Source organism: Ursus maritimus, unplaced genomic scaffold (assembly GCF_017311325.1).
Source record: "Ursus maritimus isolate PB19 unplaced genomic scaffold, ASM1731132v1 scaffold_4, whole genome shotgun sequence".
Lineage (NCBI taxonomy): Eukaryota > Metazoa > Chordata > Mammalia > Carnivora > Ursidae > Ursus > Ursus maritimus.
In genome coordinates, this window is record NW_024426552.1 from 91599852 (window position 1) to 91611570 (window position 11719).

Consider the following 11719-nt stretch of genomic DNA (forward strand, 5'->3'; position numbering starts at 1 on the left):
GTTTTCATCATTTTTAACATACATTTGTGTTTGTGTGTATTGTTCTTTTTTTTAAAAAGATTTTATTTATTTATTTGACCAACAGAGAGAGAGTGCACAAGCAGGCTGAGTGGCAGGCAGCTGGAGAGGGAGAAGCAGGCAGGGAGCCCGATGTGGGGCTCAGTCCGAGGACCCTGAGATCAGGACCTGAGCTGAAGACAGACGCCTAACCACTGAGCCACCCAGGCGCCCCTGTGTGTATAGTTCTGTGCAATTTTATTTTACACGTAGATTCATGTAACTACCACCACAATCAAGATATAATACCGTTTTATCACCACAAAAAAACTCCCCCGTGCTACCCGTTTTTATTCAACCAGTATCCCTGTCTCCTGGTAACCATTAGTCAGGTCTCCATTTCTACAGTTTTGCATTGTGAGAACATTATATAAAGGGAATCATAAAGTATATAACATTTTTAAATTTATGAGGAAACTATCTGAACCTGGAATTTTCTTTATGGGAAGTTTCTTAAATACAAATTTAGTTTTTAAAAAAGGGTATAAGAATATTCAGGTTATTTCCTTTTGAGTGGGTTTGATCATTTGTATTTTTCAAGGAATTTTATTTCACCCAATTTATCAAATTTATTGTCATAAAATATTCCTTTCCTATCTCTTTAATGTTCATAGGTGTCTCGTATTTGTCATTTGTGCCTTCTCTCTTTTTTTCTTGAGTTTCACTAGAATTGTATCCATTTTAAATACTTTTAAATAACTAGTTTGGTTTCACTGATTTTACTATACTGTTTTCATTGATATCCCTTTTTGGTTTTATGGTTTCCTTCTACTTGCTTTGGGCTTAATTTTTTTTTCTGGTTTTTTAAGGTAGAAGCTTCAATCCTTGATGCGAAACCTTTTTCTTTTTCCTTCTTTTTTTTTTTGTGGATCATTTATTTAATTAGGTTCTTTGTAAGGAATTTAGAACATCAATTTGGGAGAATATACTCTGTTTGTGAGAGAAAACACAGAGTGGAGGTAACCCTGAAGCTGAGGAATAGCTTTGATTTTTGGCAGAATTTGCAAGTCCACAGCTTTCTGACCAACCCTGCACTAGTATTTCTCTTTCTCTGTGTGGACGATCTCACCCTCCTGGTATCAGAGGTTATGTGGCTTCTTCTTGAAGCAAGCATCAGTGAGATGTTTTGGAATTTTCACACTGCTGATATCACTTTTAGTGGAGGTGGCAATGATAAATTTCTGGTGTGTTCTATGCAGAGGAACTTGATTGAGGGCCAGAAGTCTGGGCACAGGTAGCAAGCCACTGCTCGGTTGCTTTAGGAAAACCACCCTCTTACCACTGTGGTACCCAGTGAAGATGATCAAAATGGTGCCAGGAGTGACGCCAGTTCACAGATCTCTCACGTGCTGACTGAAAGGGTTTTCTGCCGCGGCTCAGCAGCTTTCCAGGCACATCTTCCGAAAGATAATATCCAGGCATTTCGCAAAGTTTAACCACTCGGGTACCACCATTCTCATTACCACCACCTGGTTTTGTAACAGTAGGAAGAACCTTCTCCTTCTTTTTCTTTTCGACCCTGGATTTAGCTGTTCAACACTCCCTCTTGTGTATGGCCCTTCCAGAATACACAGCTGATTGGGAACCACTGTCAATTCCTCTGACTAGGACAGGGTTTCAGCTGCAGTGAGGCTTCCCCTTCCTTGGCGTTTTATCCTTGAGGTTATAGTCCTTAACCTTGCCACTAGCATCAGCCGTCTCGGCTTCAGATTTCTTCTCCTTAGTATCCACTTCTCAGCTTTTTCACTCACCGTCTTGCAAAACGGGAAAGAGCGAAACTTAACTCTTTTTCTAACATAAACACCTAGTGCTATACATTTCTCTCTAAGCATTGTTTTAGCTATATGCCCAAATTCTGATATGTTTTATCTTTATTTTCATTTGGTTATATATATATCTTAAATAGGTTCCATGCCCTGCATGGAGATGAAAGCAGGGCTAGAACTCATGACCTTGAGATCAAGACCTGAGTCAAGATTAAGAGTTGGTTGCTTAACCAACTGAGCCACCCAGGTACCCCCCCAAATATTTTCTGATCATTCATTTGAACTCCTTTTAGACCCATGGGTTATTTAGAAGCATGTTGTTTAATTTCCAAACATTTGGGGATTTACCAGCTACCTTCCATTTTAGATTTCCATTTCAATTCTGTCATAGACAGAAATTTTAGTATGATTTTAATCCATTTAAAATGTTTATGGCTTAGAATATGGTTTATCCTGGCAAATGTTCCGGGTGCACTTGAATAGTACTCTGCTGATAGATGGAAATTAGATCACATAGGCTGATAGTGTAATTCTCTTCTACATCTTTTCAGATTTTTCTACTTGTCCTGAGACAATAGTGCTGAAGTCTTTATAATCTGTAGGACAGTTTATTTCTCCTAGCAAGTCTAACAGTTTTTGCTTCATGTATTTTGAAGCTTTGTTCTTAGGTGCATACATATTTAGGACTTTAAAAAAAATACTTATGTATTTATTCTGAGAGAGAGAGCGTGCTCTCTCAGGCGGAGGGGAAGAGAGAGGGAAAGAGGCAGACTCCCTGCTGAGCTCGGAGCCCTGAGCAGGCTCCATCTCACAACCCTGAGATCATGACCTGAGCTGAAAAAAAGAGTCGGATGCTTAACCGACTGAGCCACCCAGGCGCCTCCAGAAAAATTCTTAATAGGGGTTGAGCTACAATGATTAGCAAGTTCTCAGGAAATTATTATTCTAGCCAGGAGTCCACCCTCAATGGATAAGGGCGGCTACGCTTATCCAAGGTTAGACTGGGAGATGAGGAAATGAAGTTGCACTTGGAGTCCTGGTCTGAGGCAGACCTCGCACTCATCTGGGTCATTCTCTCTCCCGCCCAGACTGTGGTTACTGGCCGGTGTGGAGCAAATGGAGGTTTTGCTGCTACATACAATATAGATCTCCGATGCCGAAGAGTCCAACACAGAAGACTACGTGCAATGGTTCTGTTTACATGAAGCTAAAGAGAGGCAGCACTAAAGCGCGGTGTCAAAGTGAGCACAGCAGGGAGAGGAGGAGCCAGGTGCTTGGGACGTGCAGGGGGGGCTTCTAGGTGCTGGTGTTCTACTCCTTGGTCTGACCCAGGTCACGTGGGTAGGTTCTCTTTGTGATGATTCACCGAGCCATGCATTAATGATTTGAACATTTTTCTCTAGGTATGTTAAAAGTGTGTTTTAAAATATTTGCTGTGCATGTATACATTTCTAAATTAATTATCCACTTAAACTGTTCTAGCAGCAGAACATTAAAAAGCAACAGGAAGTTGGTCACACACAGCAGGAAAGCAAACCACCTTCTCTGAAGGCACTGTTCTTGGTTGCCTTCATCTGCACGGGGTCTTATGTTGCTCCAGGAGGGATTAAGTTTTAGAGCACAAATGTATTTGGAAAAAAATCCCCGTAATTGCACGTCATATTAAGAAAAAAAAAAAAAAAACCACAACTAACACCCAATAGGAAGGAAATGGAATTGTTCTCAGCAGCCTAGAAAATGTCTTGGGTTGCTTCCTCTTTGTAATGTGGTGGGTGGGGGTAGGGTAAACAAAATGAGCATCCTGGTGGATTTTATTTTAGGCAGGTTTAACTTTAGCTGTAATAAGTGCAAAATACTTCAGAGGGAAAAGGAATGCTTAGTTGATATTGTGCCTGATGTTACGGCTTGGTGCTGGAAGCCTCTATCGCAGAGGCCCAAAGAGTTATCCTTTTCTCCCCTTCCTTTCTACTCCAACAGGTAGTGGTTATTTTCCACTTGGATTTGTAAACTCCTGGTGGGCAACAGTCTCAGTTTTGGAAAGCATCTGATGGTGGTAAAAAAGAAACAGGGAATGAGTGATGGCAGCTATAAAATCCTCACTGGATGAACACGATCTCATTGGTCTCCTCTTTTTGCCTCCCCAATCTCGCCTTCCAATTCTCTCAAAGTCGCACAGCATCGGTGTTTTGTCACTGTGGCACATAGGGTTTGGCTTTGTAGTTGCCCTATGCCCCTCCAGGCTGGAAGCTTTCCAGTGGCAGAGACTGTAGGGCTTTGAGTAGAAATGGGGCTCCTGCACCTTATCTGTTCTTGCCTGCCGGAGGCTGGTTGCTGGCGCCTTCCCTGGACTCTGAGCTGCCTGGGGGCAGAGGCTGCAGGTTCCTTATGTTGTATTTCCATTGTCTGGTACCTAGCAGGGCTTCGGGAAGTGCTGGCTGGCTGAATGAAGACAAGAGGGATAGTGGATCAGGTCTTCCAGTTTCAAGATCCTTCAGATGACCTGCCTCCCGAGTGCCGCAGGAAACTGCAATGGCCCCCTGAAAAAAGAGTCTACGGGGCATTCCTCCTGTCCCTACTGATCGCTACACTCCTCTCAATCTGGGTAGGGCAGAAGAAAGAAAGTGAGGTGGCAATGGGTCTGAAAATTGGAGCTTATTTCCCAGGGGTTAGTTCCCCTGCTATAGAGAACTCATCTATTTATAATTGTGGCTTGGCATTGATGGAACCTTTAAAACAAACATTCCATACTCCCTTCTAATAGTGTTATTTAACAAGTCCCTTTGGCTGGAAGCTGAGGGAAGTACTAGACATCTTCAGAGTCCTTGCATATGCTGTTTTAAAGAAGTAAAATTTGCAACCAGACCTTTGAGAAGAGACCAAGTTGTGGGTAGGATGGAAGGTGAGGTAGAAAAAAGAGCATAGGAATTTGAGAAATGGAAAACTCTGGGTGTTCTTATATTAAAGTTCGGGGAGAGAAAAGGTTATTAAGAACGAGAGTTTCAATTCTGTAACCCTTGCAGACTACAGGCAGCTGAAGAGCGGGGACAGAGATGCCACCTGTCTTACTTCGTTAGCGCCAATAGCTCTTCACAGTTGTGAAGTCTGACGGATAATGAATAGACTCTAAAAATGCAGACCACTTTACACACTGCTTTCCCTCGGTTTTAGACTAATTTGCTCGTTAGTGATTTTACTTTTTCTTTCCAGGGCTAAGTCTCATAACTGTAAGAGGTGAGGGTGTATATTTGAAGATATGGGAAAGTTAATAATGAAATCTTCTGATCCCTTCTTCCACTGATCCTCGGACACACCGCAATGTGGAAATCCTCATCTGTGGCTTGCGTTTGGCAGGCACCTAGTCTAAGGCTGACATAAGTTTGCATTTCGAAGTTTGAAGTTGATGAACAGGAACACAATGCAAAATCATAAGCTGATTAGTGATTTGTTCTTCTGGAAAAATGTTACGTCTGTGGTTTTGCAGCTGTTCTTTTAACAGATCGTTGATTTTTGCATATTTGAAGTGCAAGGTACATATGGTATGATCTCATTCGCTTATACCTTTTCCTGTCACACACATAAGGGTTTAGAAAGATGTATGTGAGTTTTAACAGTGATTGTCCCTGGAGGGTAGCTTTGGGAGTTTTCTGTTCCCTTATTTTTGCTCTTGAGTATTTTCTGAGTTTTCTATAGAATAAGAAAAAAAGTTATTTTGAAACAAGAGGGGAGTTGTGGTTAGAACATGCAAATCTAAGGAGTCTTAGAAATATTCAGAGAAGGTGACGGTCCCTCCAATAGCCACATCATTCTTCTTCCCCCTGGACGTGCCCCTCGTCAGCCCATTTCCGATGGTCAGTGTCGCCCATGATGCAAATTTGATGGTGTCACTTCCTTGCTTTGAGTCAATCCCTTCCAAAAGGATGTCAGTGTCACTATTCATAATTACTGTCCTATGAAAGTCGGTCATCTTTCAGTTCCAAGTGACAGAAACCCCACTCAAAGTAGCTTAAGCAAAAATGAGGAACTTGTTTATTCATGTAACTGAAGAGTCCAGGGTTGGCTTCAGGGAGGGCTAGATCAAGGAGTTCAAAGATGGCATTAATGCCTATCTTTTCTGGTCCTGCTTTTTCTCATGTTAGTTTTGTTTCTAGACAGGCTCTGTCCATGTGGAGGCAACATAGCCATTGGCAACCCATCGTCCTTCAAACTCAGATCCTGAGGAAGGGAGAGGCCCGGGGATGGCCTGGGTTGGGTCATGTGCTCTTCCTTGGCCAGTCACTCTAGAATGAAACGATGAGAACAGCAGAGGAGAATGGGTATTTCTGAAAGGAAAGGATTCTAGGCAAACCATGACCTGTGGCCTGTATCTCTTCCCTCTCCAGGCTCATCTCTCTCTCTCTCTCTCTGCAAGGACCTTTATTGGATGGTTCCTTCCAGAGTGGGAGTCCACAGGCCCACGTGGCTGTGGTCAGGCATTGCTTGCAGTTCTTCTGCCTCAGTGGAACGCACTCTGGGCCTGACCCGACCTGCCTGTGGTCAGCAGGGCAGTGGGAGGCTCCAGCACCGTCACTCTCCAGGCACGCACACTCGATCAGGTCAGCGTGGGCCAGCAGCATGCCACCCCTGCAGTAGTACTTCCGGCCCATTGCATCCAGGGCAGCCCCCTCGGTGTAGGGCCTGCAGCACCCCGGGTAGGCCTCCCGCTTGTTGCCGGCGATCTTGCCACAGGTGAAACAGCATGTAGGGATGGTCATGGCGGCTGCATGGCAGCCCGCTGGTTCCCTGGGCTGTCCGACCATCAGCCACACTCTGCCTTCTCCAGACTCATCTCTTTCCTAGCTGCGCCTGAACTGTTTTCAGTTCCAGGAACGTGGCAGACTCACTTCATTGTCTTTTATTCTGCTTGGCCACAAATGGCCTTCCTCTATTCTTTACCTACTGCCGACTCATCCTGCAAGCTCTTCCTGATCCTCTCGGGGCTGGGTGTACATTTATGTGCTCCCACAAGCACATCATTGATACTCTCGACATCACACTACATTCTGTTGCAAGGACTTGTTTACGTTAAGTACTTGTCTCTCCCTCACTGAACTAGCTCGAGTTCAGTGATTGCATAATGAATGGTCCACAAATGTTTACTGAGTGATTGGAAGATAACGTCAGTATGGATAAGATCATACCCTGCTTTCCCCATTTATAAGGTTCCTACAAATAATCTTGAATTTCTTGAATATTTTACTTTTTGTTGAAGTTTTTTTTATTTTATTTTTTTATTTTATTTATTTTTTAAAGATTTTATTTATTTATTCGACAGAGATAGAGACAGCCAGTGAGAGAGGGAACACAAGCAGGGGGAGTGGGAGAGGAAGCAGCAGTCTCCCAGTGGAGGAGCCTGATGTGGGGCTCGATCCCAGGACTCCGGGATCACACCCTGAGCCAAAGGCAGACGCTTAACGACTGAGCCACCCAGGCGCCCCTTATTTTTTTAAAAATTAATCTCTACACCCAATGTGGGGGTCAAACCCACAGGTCCGAGATCAAGAGTTGTATACTCTACCGACTGAGCCAGCCAAGCACCCCAAGGTATAACCTATTTTAAGCAAAACCTCACACATGTAATTTGCTACATACATGTTAATCAAGTAGACATGAGATGTGAATAATACCAAATTATGCTGAATTAAGTATCTTTGGCCTTTGAATATGATGTTATAGTCCCACTTGAAATATTGCCCACCAATATCTGGTTAGCTAGGTCAGGGTTTCTTTTTTTTTTTTTAAGATTTTATTTATTTATTTGACACACAGAGAGAGAACAAACAGGGGTCGCAGCAGGCAGAGGGAGAAGCAAACTCCCTGCTGAGCAGGGAGCCTAATGTGGGCTCCCAGGACCCTGGGATCATGACCTGAGCAGAAGGCAGCCACTTAACCGCCTGAGCCACCCATGCACCCTAGGTCGGGGATTCTTACCCTGGAGTCCACAGACCTCTAACAGATTTAAGGGTAGAATTCAGAGGATATGTGAAATTGGATGGGAACAAAAATCATTTTCTCTAAACTGTAAGTGTAAGCATTTCTTTTGGTTACAAATGCAACAATGCAGAGCCCTATCAGACAGTGACTGTGACTTTGTCAATCACAGAAAGCAGGTATTTTCACATCTCACTAGTTGTTGCAGAGATCTCAATACAGTGTTTATGCTACTTCGATGTCAGAGCAGTTATTAAACCACCTGCTAGATGGGGGTATTAAATGAACACATTTATTACTGTGTCACACATTTGCATATTTTGATAACTTATGCGTCAATATAATTGGTTTTCATTGTAATCCCCTGCATTTCATTTTCTGCACTTGAAAACATTATTCTGAAAAAGGATCCATGGTACAGAAAATTGAATGGACCTTGGCATTCGCTTAAAATGAAATGAGACCAAAGTGTGGTGATCTGACTCTAGAGAAACTTAACCCTCCTGCCCTCTTTACTGCCAGGCTAAGAATAGAGATCACAGGCCTTTTGGACAATTCTAAAACTATAGATCTAAGAAAAGATGTCCTTTCTCAGATGGAAAATCTATTTGGATAGAAAAGCTGTGTGACTTATTTAAGTTTCTAAGGGTCCCCAGGGTAGGCTGGAAGAGTGGAGTAAAGGCATTTAGACCTACTCATAAACTCACAACTCAGTGCTGCAGACATTGGCTTAAGAGATGTCCAAGAAAACAAATTCATTTCTTTATGCTGTATCTGCATAGATATCTACTAGACTAGGATTTGGGTTCTCAAAACTGTTAGGACATACTCTGTCATTTATGAGGTCCTGGTAATTAATTGGTGACAAGGACCTGTCGGAGGTAAAGTCATTGGAGTATTTGTTCTCTAGGAATTCCTCTTTGGTTTCTTGGTCTTGGTTCCAACAGGAAGCAGATGGTCCTTAAATTAAGATACTCCGAGGAGACTGTACAAAGGCATGGGTGCGGGGAGCTACAACAGGAACACACTAGCATTAGCAGCCCCAGGTTAGTGGCGGCAGAGATGACATTACCCCTTGGCCAGAAGGAAAAAGCATAGGGAGTGGCAAATCAAACGAAATTAGCGAAGGCGAGTTAGGAAGAAGTGATGACAGAGCCAAAATAGACACGCTGACCATCTCTCTCTCTCTGACCGGGACACGCCTCGGCTAAGCCCCCTTGGAAGCCAGGAAGCAAAGGAGCTCACTGCTGCCGTCCATTCGTCAGCTTCATGGGAAAGAGGGCAGAGAAAAGATGGAGGGGGACAGATATCCAGCACATTTGACTAGTCCCTACCAGAACACGTATCACACCGTTTGATGGCCTGAGGGGGCAGAACTGTAATTTTTAAATTCATGGCTGTGCCTAATAAAAATCTGGCACACAGTAAGTGCTCAGTATTACTGAATGATTAAGCCGAGAACTGAAATGTTGCTGAAACAAAGAGTAAAAGCAAACTATCTACTACAATTAGGAACTAAGTATTTAGACAGTGGACATTTAAAATGTTATGGAGGGGAAGGCACCCGGGTGGCTCACTTGGTTAGGCTTCCAACTCTTGATATTGGCACAGTTCATGATCTCAGGGTCGTGAGATCAAGCCCCACATTGGGCTCCATGCTCAGCGGGAGTCTGCTTGAGATTCTCTCTGTTCCTCTGCCACCACCCACCCCGGAACCCTTTCACACGCTCTCTTTAAAATAAATAAATAATTCCTAACCAAAAAAACCTTTTTAAAAAAAAGATTTTTATTTATTTGACAGAGAGCGAGGCAGAGAGAGGGAACACAAGCAGGGGGAGTGGGAGAGGGAGAAGCAGGCTTTCTGCTGAGCAGGGAGCCCGATGCAGGGCTTGATCCCAGGACGCTGGGATCACAACCTGAGCCAAAGGCAGATGCCTAACGACTGAGCCACCCAGGCGCCCCTAACCAATAAAACCTTTAATAGTAATAATTTAAAAAGTCATGGAGGGGCACCTGGCTGGCTCAGTCAGTGGAGTGTGTGACTCTTGATCTTGCAGTTGTGGGTTTGAACCCCATGTTGGGTGGAGAGATTACTTAAATAAAATCTTAAAAAAAAATTTAAAAATACTCTGGAAACACAGGAACATGATTTAGCAATATATTCCGTAGATCAGGCAGATAGATATCATAGCTTTGTAATCTAGTTAAGTACAATTGAGCCCATTATTCATGGATTCTGTATTTGGATGTTCACCTATTCTTTAAAACTTTCCTGGTGCTTTCATGGTCACCGTGGAGTAAGAATTTTGACTTGCTCAATGCGTATGTTCCCACCTGAGGTTGCACAAGGTGCTTCAGCTCTCATATTGTAAATGAGTATCCTTTGCTCTAGTTAGTGCCGTGTTTTTTGCATTTTTGTCCTTTCTTTGGTGATTTCCCTGGTTAAAATGGCCCTCAGATGTAGTGCTGAAGGGCTGTCTAATGTTCCTAACAGGTACAAAAGGCTGTGACATGCCTCGTGGAGAAAATAACATGTGTTAGGTGAGCTTTAGTCAAGCACGAAGTTACAGGGCTATTGACCATAGTTCAACGTTAGTAAATCAACAAAACACAAAGACGCCTGAAATAAGCTTATGTATTGATTAGTTGATAAAAATGTGACCAGAGGCTTGCAGAACAATAGCCCTGTTTTTCCCCTTGGAGCAATGGTTCAGTATTAATTCTGTGTTTGTGGTGACTATAGAATCTAACTGCCACGAAGAACAACAAATCAACCATACTTGCTGTTTTCCAGTTCCCACTAAAGAGTCAAAAGAGAAAATTCAATTTACAAAAGACATGATTTTTCTATGTCAGCAGCTAATTGGTACTTATAATATAAAACTAAAAAGGGGAGAAACATTAAAACCCATCACCACTGCATAATTTTGATGTGTTACATTAAAATTTATTAGTTTCTGAATAGTATTTGACTAAATCCAAATTATTTCAATTAAAGTTGTCTAGAAGGCCATATAGTTGGAAAATTAAAGATATTAGTGGGAGGGAAAAGTGAAAACAATCTATTTAATTGACATTGACTTTAAGAACAATTACATATGCTTTATTCTTATTATCTGGACTCAGCTGGTTAAGTCAATCCTTAGGCCAATTTATATCTACTCCACAATAAATCCTACATCATCCAAAAGTTTCATGCTTCTACTTACAGTAGCATAGCAAACCTGAAGTTCCTTTTAAAAAAAAAAAAATCACCATTTCCTTGACTAATGTAAACAGTTCCTCCATGCTCTGGCCTAAGAATATTTAATGTTAGTCAACAAAGACAGCCAGCTATTCTTCTGAGGCATCTAATAGTGGCAACCTTTTGATTTTTATAGTTGTTTAAAGTATACAACCTTGAATAGTAGAAGACACTGAGCTGAAATTTCTAACTCACTTTCTAACCATAGTAAGAATGATATTTTCCCCCAGGGACCACCAAATATTTATAAAACTTTGTATTAACATTCTGTAAGAATCCACAAACATCAATGAGAAGCTGACTTTCTTGCCATGCTCCAAATGTCTTTAAGACTAGACATACTACATATATTATAAAGAGCTTTAGGATAAATATTGAGTGCCTGGGTATTATCATAGTAGTAAAAGTTAAGTCATTTTTTATTTTTGAAAAAACACTTTTGGTACCATTACCATACCCCAAAATAGGTATTAGTGCTACTGGTGATTAAGAAGCTCAGAAGCTATAATTATGCATACTCTTACTATGGAAATAAGCAGTAGAGCTCTGAAAATGTGAGGGGAAAACACCCAGGCACTTAAATCAATGAACATTTGCTAGGAGGAAACTTTTTAAATGACTGTTTGCAGCCTTGACAGAGTTGCATTAACACCAAATAGCCATATTTCTGTCCACTTACAAGGAG

General features: G+C 42.2%; 1 pseudogene; it reads right to left on the minus strand.

The window, feature by feature from the left end:
• Window positions 1-226: 226 nt before the first annotated feature.
• Window positions 227-2140, minus strand: LOC103676159 (annotated as a pseudogene).
• Between the last annotated feature and the right edge of the window lie 9579 nt (window positions 2141-11719).